The sequence below is a fragment of the Nipponia nippon genome, unplaced genomic scaffold, assembly GCF_047370975.1.
Source record: "Nipponia nippon isolate SJK-2023a ecotype South Korea unplaced genomic scaffold, ASM4737097v1 scaffold_1, whole genome shotgun sequence".
Taxonomy (NCBI): domain Eukaryota; kingdom Metazoa; phylum Chordata; class Aves; order Pelecaniformes; family Threskiornithidae; genus Nipponia; species Nipponia nippon.
In genome coordinates, this window is record NW_028262290.1 from 100312103 (window position 1) to 100324913 (window position 12811).

The 12811-nt window shown below is 38.3% G+C and overlaps 1 protein-coding gene across 4 annotated transcripts in view; it reads left to right on the forward strand.

Annotated features, from left to right (window-relative positions):
• CDKAL1 (CDKAL1 threonylcarbamoyladenosine tRNA methylthiotransferase) overlaps positions 1-12811 on the forward strand; it is a 429338-nt gene that overhangs the window by 72270 nt on the left and 344257 nt on the right. The window lies entirely within an intron of this gene.

A 12811-nucleotide genomic window follows, 5' to 3' on the forward strand; every position in this document is an offset into this window, starting at 1 on the left:
TAGCATGCATTGTTCATTCTCTACTCTCGGATCCTGGCAGTTCCTAATTATGGAGAAGGACAACTTTTGTTGGTGTTTCTGACCATTTTTTATAATGTTCGTTAAACGTAGGGGAGAGAACCATATGTGGGTGCTCTTTCATGGGACTTGGAACTGAAAGATTTAAACATTCTCCATCTCAGGAAAGAGCAGCTACTACTGTATTTGAGTTTTACAATAGTGAGGAAACTTGTATCTCTAAATAACACAACTTTTCCCAAATATGTCTTAATTTGTTACAGCAACAAACCCAATGCATGAAGTTTGGCTGATACAAAACTAACTGCCATGATGTCCTGTCATAACGGCTTGCTGGTAGCTATGGAGATCTTTGTTTTCTTGATTGAGTAACAAATTAAACATTTCATATGTGGATTGTCAAAGCAAACATACTTTGAGTGGAAAAATTAATACTCAGCACAGTAAGATTCTTCTTTCAAATTAAAAAAATTCAGGCTGAAAGTGTTACATAGCATTATGAATGTCATGTGGGAGAAGTATTTCAGTTTTGTTTATTCTCTGCCCTCTGCAACAGTTTCTGCTATGTAACTTGCTTTGCATATATGACTTTAAAATGCACTGCTTCAAACCAGTGGTAGTGCATTCACACTGGTGGTTGAAGAATGACTGTCTGAGATGCTGATTCCCCACTAATATCCTGTGCCAAAGGATGTGTCTGAACCCAACAAGTCCTGTAGGTTCAACCTTTTTTGATCTCATGTTCTTTTAACAACAAAACAAAGCTACTCCCAAACTCTCTGAACCTTGTTATGTTGCAGTAACTCTGTTCTTCTGTTTTAATACTTTGCTAAATATCACAGGACATATTGCATTAGATGTGCAGATGTGTATATAGCGGATACAAGCCAACTGACAGCATAATCTCTGTGCCTTTTTGTACAGCTCTTAGAAGTAGTCTGCTGCTCTTTGGTATCAGTAAAGTTGAAGCTGCTGTGCTGGGGTGATGATATGGAGAACAAAGAGTTGCTTGAAGACCATTAGCTTATCGATGGGAATTGAGAGCTTTTCCTGTGCAGATTTTATTCTCAGTTGGTTAATCATAAAATAAGATTAAAGGGAGATGTAGGCAATAGTAATAAAGAATTCCCAGTATAATTACGTAGGTGGAGTTTAAAAAATAATAGTACGTATCCTTCAAAAAAATGAAGGTTAATTCAAGGAAAAGTAGGAAATAAAGAGAATAAACTAAAGCAGATAACTTCCGTCAAGCAAGTTTATGAAGACTAAGATGACTACAAAGCAAATAACTAGGCAAAGAAAAAGAATCCCTTGTACAAGTAAAAAGAAGCAAAAAAAAAAAAAAAAGGAAGAAACTAACATTAAGGAGTGAGGCAAAGAACACCACAGAGAAATAGTCCCCACTTGGTGTAGGGGGCTCAGTTAGGTTGCAGTAACTCTGTTCTTCTGCTTTAATACTTGCTAAATATCACAGAATATGCATTATCCCCAGCCCTAGCTTCCCGTAATTCACAAGTGCACGTAACCCCATGGCTGAAAACACTTGCGATGAAAGATTTGCTAGTAGCTGGTTTTGGCAGGACCCTGCCTTAGGACAGGAGGAGCAGGAGATGGTCTGTTGTGTAAATGGCTCCAGTTCGCAGCTGTTATGAAATGAGAACATGCCCTTCTTGGAAGGGGGAAGCGAGAGCGTGGAGTATGGTGGGGGGAGAGGGAGACAAGGGCTCAGGAGCTAGTGCGGGCTCATGGTATTAATTGTGCAGTTGATAAGCCATCAGTTATCACATGGTATATGTAGAGATGAATGAATTACGTCCCTTTGTCTATCCCCATGATGTAACAGTGTAGTATAGATAGTACTAGGTACACGGAATCACAGAATGGCTGAGGTTGTTGGGGACCTCTGGAGATTCTTGTTCAACCCTGCTCAAAGCAGGGACTACTAGAGCTGGTGGCTGAGGGCTGTCTGCAGGCAGGTTTTGAGTATCTTCAAGAGGCTCCACAAATGCTCTGGGCAACCTGTTCCAGTGTTTGATCATCCTTATAGTAAAAACGGGTTGTCTTAGATTTAAACTTTGTATCTTGTATTTCAATTTGTTTGTTGCCTTTTGGCCTGTCACTGGGCATCACTGTGAAACACCATGCTCTTTCTCCCATCCTCCTCCCTATCAGGTGTTTATACACATTGATGGGATTCCCCAGACCCTTCTCTTCCCCAGGCCGAACAGCTCTCTCAGCTCGTCCCAGCTCTCTCAGCCTCTGCTTGTATGTCAGATGGTCCAAACCTTTGACTGCCTTTGTGGCCCTTCCCTGGACCCCTTCCAGTTTGTCCCTGTCTCACCTGTGCTGGGGAGCCCAGAATAGGACCCAGTGCTCCAGATGTGGCTCTCACCAGGGCTGAGCAGAGGGGAAGGATCACCTCCCTCCACCTGCTGGTGATGCAATGCCTAATGCAGTGCAGGAGGTTGGTGGTGGTCTTTGCCACAAGGGCTCATCGCTGGCTCACGGTCAACTTGGTGTCTACCAGGACCCTCAGGGCCTTTCCTGCCAAGCTGCTTTCCAGCTGGTCAGCCCCAGCCTGTCCTGGTGCATGGGGCTGCTCTTTCCCAGGGGCAGGACTTTGCACTATCCATTTGTTGAACTTCATGAGGCCTTACACATTACGTTAGTTTAAGAAAATCTCATTTTCATTGAAATTGATATTAAAATAAACTCTATAAAGAAAATAATTCATTTGGGTTAACTCAGTGTTTATTGTGAGTGATCTACTTGTCCTCGTAAAGATGTGACTATTCTTGGGTATATCGTGTAGGCTTTCAGAAATACATTCCTGCAATGAATTTCTCTTCTGAAAGAAAAAGAAGCACTTTTGTTCTGTCAAGGGCCTCTGTTTTGGTTGGTGATGGATATACCTGTTGTGCTTTAGTAAAGTAGTTGCTGGGAATTCCTGGGAATTATCAGCTTTTGGAAAGCTCCAGGGGTGTTGAATCCCTTTAATCAGGTGGGGTTTTTTTTAGTGGTATTGAACTCTTGCTAAAATGGTGAGCTCCTCTCGCAGGGAAAGCCTGCCACAGAAAATACCTCTCTACCCTGGCCTGTTCTTATAGTCTTTAAGTATCTGAACGGCTGCAATCTCAGGATTTATTGGTCCTTGATCTTGTGCTTTTTAATTGGCCTGTGTACACTGATTTAAGCAGAAGGATTTTTCAATTTAAAGTTACAGTTCAGAAAACCCTGACAAACCTAAACCACAACCATTAGTGTCTTTGCTATAGTATTTATACAGAAAATGCCCCTGGAAACACATTGTTCAAGGTGTCATGTTGAACAGAACGACTGTGATGTTTCTAAAGCCTGTAATGACGTAGTGCCTCAAATACAGCTTTGTGGAATCAAGTGCATTGAGGTGGGTTGGATTCAAGGACCTTTACCTTACCTGGAGGTAGTTTTTTGTCTGCTACCACAACTAGTTCTGTCAGTGCTGAGTTTTTTTTATCCTGTAGCTCAGTTAATCAGAAGTTAAAGGTATTTTATGGAATGGGATATGTTTTCCCTTTCACATTATTTCTTTTAATAGTGGCAGATACTTTCTTTCTGCAGTTACTAGTCAGATACGATATAGCAAGATTCCTCTGGAGAATGCATTCCTGCACTAAAGGCAGCAAAGTGCTTGGGAGCTGGCTTTACCCTTGAGATGGACAGAGCTAGGATATTACTCTGTTTTGAAGTCCTGTAGGATAGTATGTAATAAGATTAAATTGCCTTAAAAAACTTCTTAAATACTTACTTATAAGATTGTGTGAAGTCGACTTTATTTTGCCTTAGAATTTAGAATGAAATAATACTTTTTTAAAGGTAGCCTACAACCTATATTTAAGTCAATTACGTCCGTTTTTGTCGATGATGTTTTGGTATATCGTCTTTGCTCTGGACCTGATCATCTGTCAGTGTGACCAGCTTATGAGAGTTAAGTGTATATGTATATAGGTGTCTTGTAAACAGCATAAATAATAAAGAATAAGTGAAATATCTTTAATATCCTTCCAGAGAGATGTCACTGTATGTATTTATTTTTGGGGATGTTGGGTAGTTCTGTGATGGTTCGTTTCAGTGTCTCTCCTTAGTCTCATTAATTTTTTTTTTTTCCCCAGTGGCAGAAGGTTGTCAGCTAACATTTTCTGCTAGAATTTATTTTATTCAAAAGTAGCTTTCTTTAAACTTAGCTGTTAGCAGCAGTAAGAATAAGCATTCAGTAAGTATGTTGATAACCTTAACTTTTGTAAACCACAGCAAATCTGTTAAGGCAGTTTGATGAAGAGAATTAAGCATAAGATAATGTTCTTAGAGGAGCTTGCTTCCCTTAAAATAAAGTTACTTCGCTCTTTGGTCTCATGCTTCGTTGATTTCTATGTTCCCAAATACTCTTTCTTGACTGTTACATCTCAGACAGGTAACCCACTTTTCCTAATGACCTCTGAAAATTCGGAGGCTGTTTTGTGTTTCTAGCTAGCCATCTTACCCCTTGCTCGATCCTTTCCTGAGTGTTGTTATAAGCTACTCATGTGGTCAGGGACTTTGGCTTTTCCTAAGGAGTACTCTTGCTCGTTCAAGTATTATGAATAGGATTCTGGGGTGTCTCTTACCAAAATAGCCAGAATGATGTCATCTGGGAAGTGTGATGTGGTTATGCTGTTGAGGTGTTCATGGCTTGTCTCATGGTATTGAAATAAGTTTGACCCCTATAATCATCTTTTGTTACTATATATAACTAATATATAACATTAACATGTATTCTCTTGTGTATATGTTGCTGCATTCACTTCAGTGTGTATTCAACTCTTTTATTTCTGGTAGCTATAAGTTGTGACAGAAATGTGAGGGCTTTTAGCACTGAAGTAGCACTGTGTGGCTTCCAGTTCTGTCCTTGCTTCAGTTTTCACCAATTCATGAATAAACACTATGTATGGGATCTCACTTTTATGCTAGAAGAATCATCAAAAACTGCAGAATTTGTTGAAATGGTAGTTTATCAGGGCTTTGATCTTAGACCATGCAAATTCTTTAAGGCTCTCAGGTCCAAGTGGACTAAGTTGAAGAGTGAAAGGCATGACTACCTCTGGATGCTACAGAATTTCTGTTCACCAGATGCAATTGTGTTGATGTTAAGTACAGAAGGAGGTTATTCTTTAAGAAATACAAAAGCCTGCTCAGAGATAAGAGATAAGAGTAACTTTCTGCTGCTTGGCATCTTTGCAAGTGAAAATAACCTTGGAAGAAGGCTTTTTGTTTCTTTCTTAACATTTGTGAATGTAGTTTATATGATGCATTTTGCAAATTGAACAAAACCAAAAATTGCACTCTGAATTAGAACAGTGTTACCGCTTTCTTTAAAGCAGCATTAAGCCTTTGCTTTTACTAATACATTTCCAGTGTAAAAGTAGACTGTGATTTACACTTATTTATACTCTTCATACAGTAAGGTTTAAGCTGTGAAGTACCTCTGGAAGAGGGAACACAAGTATTTCAAAGCATTTTATTGTATAGATCCTGTTAGCATAAGAAGATCTCTTCCACGGCATTTCTGAGATGAGTGTCATAGCCTTGCTGTTTATTGTGTTTTACAGAAATAGTATGTTGCCATGACTTTCAGTGTTTGTGTCGGAGTACTTCAGGTAAGAGGACAGTACTGAGAGCTGTAGTTAGGAGTACTGCTATTTTCCGCTCTTCTTATGTTGAAGAAATCTGGGGAAGAGCTGGATTCTCGGAAGTAAAAATGCCTGTGGAACAAGCTTCATTGGGTGGGAGGAAGCTTGGCACTTGAGTTTTTTAAGAGAAGTTGTCAATAATATTCCTTCTTGCTCAAACCCTCTAAATTAGTCCAGATAACATTGAAAATCTTATTTTGCCATGATGGAAGGCTCGCATGCTCACAGATTGAGGAAAAACTTGTATTCAAGATATATGCTATATTCGCTGTGCAAGAGAAACATGTTCCCCAGATAACAGGAGTTACATAGTTTTGAATGGAGGCTATAAATCTATTAACTAGAATTTTAAATCACAGTTATTTTCTAAGAACAACCAGAGAAGCTTATGTGACTGCTGCACTCTGGCTTCATCAGAGCCTTGATTGGGATAGATTTATGCACAATGCTTACATTTTTACAGTCATGGGAGGTCTGTAAAGATCTCTGCAATCATACACCATTAACCAAAATTAGTTTTAAAATTAGTTTTGTAGTGTAACGTAGCTCATTCTGTTTAATAAAGAAATGAATTTTTTTTTTTTTTTTAGAAAGCACTCTAATCTTTGATGTAAAGTGTGCAAATTAACTAGTTGAAAGCACTGAATACTTCTCTTGTGCTCAATGGATGATTTTTTTTTTTGGTTCAGTATTTTTTCAAAAATTTCTAGAAGGGTAGTTTACTTCATCATTTGAGATTTTGTTTTTCATATAGCTATGCTCATCTGTATTACAAAACACTTCAATGAATTTTATTTTTATGTTCATTTTACTAGTTAATGTTTCTCAGCTTGACCAATACCAGTTTCACTGTTATATAGTTGGTTAATCTTTACCATGGAGCATAGCGTTGTGCTTTCTGGCTTCCAAATGCTGCAGAAGGATTTTATATGCTTAGAACAAAAATTTTATTGAACTGGAAGTCTTCATTTAAAAACTTACTAATCCGGTAAATTTTTTTCTTCTTTTTAAACTTACTGAATATTGTCATCCATGCTTTTATTGTCCTAGGTTAATGGAAGACATAGCTGTTGGTGAAGGATTCTGTGATTTAAATGATGTTTGTTAGTGGAAGGTTTTTTGCTGCATTTGAGTGCATTCCTTTTCTTGCACCCATCTCTGCCGTAAAACAGAATGTTAAAAGCTGCTTGACATGATGTTATAAAATGCAGAGGAAAAGCAGACCATATGGAACTGAGTGGTTTCCATTGTATAGTGTTCAGAAGATAAAAGGATTATGGACTGCTGGTGATTACATGTGTTACATGGTGGCATTTTGCAGAGATTTGCAAAAGCCTGGGTTATAAACTTGTGTGCACTTTAGTTTAATATTTAACAAGGTAGAAAAAATAGTAGAAGAACAGGGCCTGTTAAAGTCAACTTTTAAACACTATTCTGGAAATCTTTTTGACTTTAATATGAACACATTTGGGACTGTTTTAAATACTCCACAATATTGATGCTTTGAGAGGTTAGATAGTGCAGTGCTTCAGTTCTACACTGCTTATTAAGCCTCGGATGCTTGAGGGGGCTAATTAGCTTTTAGATGCTTTTTAAGCCTTGAGCCGGGTCATTAGGGACTGATGTATATTTGATTGCCATTTTAAAGAAGAAAATATTACCAGGGTATAAGAGGCCAGCTCTGTTCCGTGACTTCATATATCTATATTTGAACTTTTTGATTGGGCTGTAGTTACAGGTCCCCAGCTATGTAGGCCCCTGGAGCACTGGTGCGTTACAAGCAGTGTTTACAGACATTGAAAATCAGTTAAGTTCATTGCTAAACATATGAGGTAACTTGTCTTTGCAAACAAATGCAAATCTATTACACTTCAGTGATACGGGTAAACAAGGAAGGCTTCTGATTTGGAAAGTACAGCTCCCCTGGTAGTTCGTGGAGTAACACTTCCACCTTTCTCCTCATCAACCAAAATGGGGACACAGCTATACTTGGTCTTTTTTCAGCATTTTGGAACAAGAACTTAAATGCAGGTATAACCATCTAAAACCTGTTTAAGAAAATGAGCAACTCTGGAAAGGGGATCTAATTTTCTTCAGAGTGCATTGCTGATGTTATCTTTAGTTGAAAGACAAAACAGCTGCTCTTCCCCCTCCTCTCAGACTTGATCAAATTCCATAATTTTAGGAAACCTCTCCAACTAACCAAATTTAATAAAATTAGCAAAAGTAAATATCGGGCTTTCTTAGTGTTTTTCATGCTGTTCTGCCATATGCTTGCTTGGGGGATGTGATGTTCCTGTTGGGCTCTTAGTGCTGGCTGCCCCCTCTTTGCCCAGACCAGGGTCAGATACAGCAGAAATGATCAGAAAGATGGGGGCACCGTTTTGGGCTAGAAGTTTCAGGTTTGTTTTATTACTTAATCAAAGGCTTTAAAGAAGAGGCTTTTTGAGGGATGGGAGACATTTGGACAAAACTATGCTTGGTCTCATGTTATGGGCATTTGCATGAAAAGCACGTTAAAACCTATTTGAAAATGTCTCACCTGTTTTAGCAGGCTGAGGACAATGATTTCTCTTCTCCAAAGAAGGCCTCATTCTGAATACACTAGTGCTAAGTTTCTAACACATTGGTTAAAGTTCTTCCCTTGATTAAACTCGCACTTCAGATTAGCAGGTTAACCTCTAGTCTGTCCTTGCTAGTCAGTGTTTTCTGTTTGCGGTTCAAAAAATAGGCTACTAAATAAAGATTTTAAAAAATCTGGTTTGGGTTATGGTGTGGAAAAGATTGAAATCCACCTCTGTGTATGTGAATTTAAGGAATGTGAATGGTGGAGTGGAATTCGAATATTAACAGTTTGTAATTCATCATGGCTGCAGGTGGAACGGGCTCCTACTGAATTTGCCAAAGCAAAGAGCTGGTGACCATGCGTTAAGAGCTTGTGATTCACACGGTGGTTTCACTACTGGAAACAGAAGCAATCTGAGATGTTGTAGTATGCTTTTTTTTGACTTCAAACAGTAGGCTAGGTGTACTTTTTTTCTCCCTGGAAAAGTATCTGTGACTTATCCAAGCAGACTGTGACCAGTAGTGGACTACTTCAGCTGAACTTTCTGGATTGCAATTAATTTGAGTGTGTGCGGTCGGGGTTCTTGCTGCCTCTGCTGCCTGACGTTCATCTCCCTTCTGTTGGGGCATTTCTTTTTCCTTTCTCATGGGAGGTAGCCGATGTAATTGCTCCAGCACTAAAAAGTGTGTGAGAGACTAAGACGTTTTAGATTTGCCTCAAATATGTAATAGCATATTGACAGAGGACATAATATTAATTGAGGTCCATGGAAACTATGTGGTACAGGATTAGGACAGAGCTCTGATTGGTTTGGTTTGCTTTGCCTGCATACAGAAAGTACAGTCATAAGAGGTGAAAAAGGCTTTGGCATGTTTTGGTTTTTTTTCTTGCTTTTCTGAGCGTGTATCTAGTAGACAAAAATATTTTCAACAAGCTGCTGAAGAAAACAGCAAATTGATTCTGCTTCCCTTTTAAAAAGGATTTTTGGTTCCAGCAAAGATAACTTTTTACTTTTCAATGGAACAGGTGTTGGGGATAAGTTGAAAATAAAACTTTCCAGTCTAAGTGATCACTACTGGTTTAAAAGTTTCATTATTGAAAGTCCTAGTAAGAAGTGGAGATTGAGGGTTCTCTTTAAGATGGGGAAAAACAGAGATATTTTGCCCCTGTGTATATTAAAAAAAAGTATATGCTGAATATTAGAGTGATAAAAGGGTATGGTTCAGTAATAGGAAGAGGAACTCTTATTAGCTGGTTTTAAGATGATGGTTTTAAGATATGAGCTTTATAGAATCAGTGTTTTGCATATTATATGACCCCCTATGTTAACAGGTGTTTTGTTTTTACCATTTCAGGGCAGGTGAATTGAGCAGAAAAGGTTAATGCCTTGAATGCTGGAAGCAGGTGGCTGATAGCTTTGAATATTTATCTAATTAAATGCATGTTGGCTGTTGTCCTAGCAGGCCTGACTTTTCCTAGGGAGGGAGCATAGGAAAGCATGCAGAAACTTGCTGTAGCAGGATGAATGCAGAAGTCAACATGATCTAAACTTGTGCTTACTGACAAGTGTGGTTTTTCTTTGTTTTTGGTTCAAAAAACTGTCTACTAATATGTAACGTATGTTTGTCCTAAAACAGAGAATGCTTTCTTGTCTAGGTGTGCTTGAATGGAAAAAGCATCCTCTCTCATACTTCTGAAGGGGTGTCATCCCGTGGTTATGTTAGGCGCTAACTCAAGAAGGGCAAAAATAATGTTGGGGATTTTTCTGTTTTGTCTGTATTCAACACAGCTCTCGCTTTTTACACTGAATTTTGGTGTAATTTGTGTCTCTTTGTCTAATGCACATCTGTAAAGACTGTGATGGTGTACTGAGATTTTATTTTGGTATATTCAGTCAAGGCAAGTTGGGATACTGCCAATGCAATACAGCAGTTCACATTCAGCATTGAATACCTCAGCTGCTATCTTGACCCTCGGTGCCCCGCTCTTGTGAGGGACATGAACATGGACAACTATTTCTTTTGAATTTAACTTCTTAGCCAACATTTCCTCTTACTTGTAAACTTTTTTTTAACTTGCGTGAAGAAACAGCAGAAGCACAGGGCAACAGCAAGAAACAGTTGACCACAGAATTGTTTCGCTCCAAGTATGTGTTTGAATTTGAAGTCTTCCTAAGAGATAATGCCTGATAACTGCTTTTAACAGGATAAATAATCAACTTTTTTCATGTATTGGTTTTACAGCTCAGAGCACAATGGAAACTGACCCTCGTTAGTGCCTCCAGCTACCAACATAACACAAATACTAACCAACAAACTGTATACACATTTGCTCTAAATAGGAAAGAGTCTATTGTTTTTCTTGGGCGTACTGTAGTTTATTAGCACAATCTCAAGGGAAATTTAGTAGTGAAGATGCAGAGGCTCATTTTTTACAAAAGGACAATGTTAAATAAAATTGTCTAAAATATAGCAAAACTCATTGTAGAAGCAATTTGTGAATACCTCTTATTATAGTGGGTAGCATGGATTTTTCTCATAAAAATTTAATATGCCTCCAGTTTTTATTTTGTCTTGCCCTGTGCTTTTTTTGTGAAAACAATACCCTTAAAGTAGCCCATTTCTGTAATAGACTCCTAGTTTGCATGCATTTACCGTATGCCAATTGTCAATTAAGAAATTTTTCTCTGTGGAGCTGTTGATTGATACCTGGAACTCCAAAAAACAAAGGCAAGTCAGAAATGTTATTCAGAGTCAGAAAAGATGGAACCATGGATGTATCCTAAGTACAATGAAAACTTCTCTTTCACACCATTTCAGAAAAGAAATACCATGTTTAACTTGAATCCTGAATCCAGGTTGTGTAAATTCTTATAGAAGAAAAGCAGCAGAAAATGGAATTCTTACTTCAGATTGTCCTTCACTTCAGATGCTGCCACTTTGACATTTAATATCTGAACTTGAAGTTATTCTTTCAGAGATTTCCTCTTTTCATAGTTTATTTCTTGCTATTAGTAGGACGTCTTTTGTTTAGCTGGTTTTGGACACATTTGCTAGCTTTAGTTATATGAACTGTGTGGGACTGAGCCAGCAAAGACATTTGATACAGGAAGCTCTTTCAAGATAAAGACCATAAAATTTAAGGATTTGTGAAATGCAAATTGAAATTGCTGAACTTTTACATGATAAGTGGAAACTATGGTTATTTTGTTTCTACACATATGAAAGTTATCTGGCCTCTTTTGGTCCTATTGCATGTAATTGCATTTGTGGCCTGTGGATTTGACTGCATATGTATGCATGTAACATACTTACACTCAAACATTCTAGAAAACAGGTTAAATATGTGCTTTTGCACAGGCTTTGTTATGACCTTAGAATCATAGAATTGTTTACGTTGGAAAGGACCTTTAAGATCATCAAGTCCAACCGTTAACCTAACACTGCCAAGTCCACCACTAAACCATGTCCCTAAGCGCCATGTCTACCCGTCTTTTAAATACCTCCAAGGATGGGGACTCAACCACTTCCCTGGGCAGCCTGGTCCAGTGCCTAACCACCCTTTTCTCTACGACCTTCTCTCTATGATTCAGCGCAGTTGCTTCTGATTCAGTCCTGAACTAGTATAAATCCAACGTAGGTAAACCTGGGGCTTCAGAATGTGATAACTTTGTAGGATTCACTATGTATTGAGATGCTGAAATTTATCTTTTGAAACATGGATAAATGCAGTCTCAGTTTGGATGGTATAAAATGATGTGGGCTGAGGTGCTCATTGCTAACGCAGAAATACAGGCAGCCATTCGAGACAAGCCCGATTCACCTTGCAGGCTGTGGTGTGGAACACTTGGTTTTGTTGCAGTGTTTGGTAGTTCATGAACGTCCCTTGAAATGGAGCTTGGATGAGGGGCTGAGGGGAAAAATCAACATAATTTCTAAATGGTTTTGCAATGGGAGAAGAATTTCTAGTATTTACTGTGGAAATGCTGTGCAGTCATGGAGGTGGTAGCTCCCCAACATAACTGAGATACAGATCTGTAAGGATTCAGAGGACTAGAAGATGACACTGCTAGTGGTCCTGGCCTATTATAGATATTAAGAAAGAAACCCGCAAATTTGTCAGTCTTTTCTGTAATCATGTTAACATGTCTCTTTTTTTAAAAAAAAAAAAAAAGTAGAAATTGAAATAGCAGCTTAATTCTTACTGGCTTTATTCCTCTAACTGAAGTGCTCAAGAAGGGGATTATTGGCTTCATGTTTGAAATACATTGGTTTTCAGTGTTAATGGCATAATATGAACTAAATACAGCATTAAAATATCTCTTGAGCAACATGTTTTTTAAGTCAACAGTTCATAGTTTTCACAGCAAGCAGTGCATGCTCTTCAGCTTGTGGTTTCCATTTCTGTTTCACAAAAGATACCAGTTAAGCATGTTTGTTGCAAGATTTTTAAGTTAAGCTGTTGTGAAATGCTACGCAACATTTTACGATTCTTGGAGGAAGGACGTTTAATTGCAATAAGC